We start from the raw sequence: 1055 nt of genomic DNA, 5'->3' as shown, positions 1-1055 counted from the left end.
TCTTTAATCCATTTTGACTTTACTTTTGTGTATGGTGTTAGGAAGTGTTCTAATTTCATTCTTTTACATGTAGCTGTCCAGTTTTCCCAGCACCACTTATTAAGAGGCTGTCTTTTCTCCACTGTATATTCTTTCCCCCTTTATCAAAAATAAGGTGACCATATGTGTGTGGGTTTATCTCTGGGCTTTCTACCATGTTCCATTCATCTATATTTCTGTTTTTGTGCCAGTACCTTACTGTCTTGATGACTGTAGCTTTGTAGAGAGATTTCTGTGCATTAATTTTGTATCCTGCTACTTTACCAAATTCATTGATTAGCTCTAGTAGTTTTCTGGTAGCGTCTTTAGGATTCTCTACAAATAGTATCATGTCATCTGCAAACAGTGACAGCTTTACTTCTTCTTTTCCAATTTGGATTCCTTTTATTTATTTTTCTTTTCTGATTGCTGTGGCTAAAACTTCCAAAACTATGTTGCATAATAGAGGTGAGAGTGGGCAACCCTGTCTTCTTCCTGATCTTAGTGGAAATGGTTTCAGTTTTTCACCATTGAGAATGATGTTGGCTGTGGGTTTGTCATATATGGCCTTTATTAGGTAAGGTAAGTTTCCCTCTATGTCTACTTTCTGGAAGGCTTTTATCATAAATGGCTGTTGAATTTTGTCGAAAGTTTTTTCAGCATCTATTGAGATGATCATATTGTTTTTCTCCTTCAATTTGTTAATAAGAATGTGTCCATTTCTTCCAGGTTGTCCATTTTATTGGCATAGAGTTGCCTGTAGTAATCTCTCATGATCCTTTGTATTTCTGCTGTATCAGTTGTTTCTTCTCCTTTTTCATTTCTAATTCCGTTGATTTGAGTCTTCTCCCTTTTTTTCTTGATGAGTCTGGCTAATGGTTTATCAATTTGTTTATCTTCTCAAAGAACCAGCTGTTAGTATTATTGATCTTTGCTATTGTTTCCTTCATTTCTTTTTCATTTATTTCTGATCTGATCTTTATGATTTCTTTCCTTCTGCTAACTTTGGGGTTTTTTTTGTTCCTCTTTTTCTAATT

This window comes from Physeter macrocephalus, chromosome 3 (assembly GCF_002837175.3).
Source record: "Physeter macrocephalus isolate SW-GA chromosome 3, ASM283717v5, whole genome shotgun sequence".
Lineage (NCBI taxonomy): Eukaryota > Metazoa > Chordata > Mammalia > Artiodactyla > Physeteridae > Physeter > Physeter macrocephalus.
Note: the sequence above shows the minus strand (reverse complement) of the source record.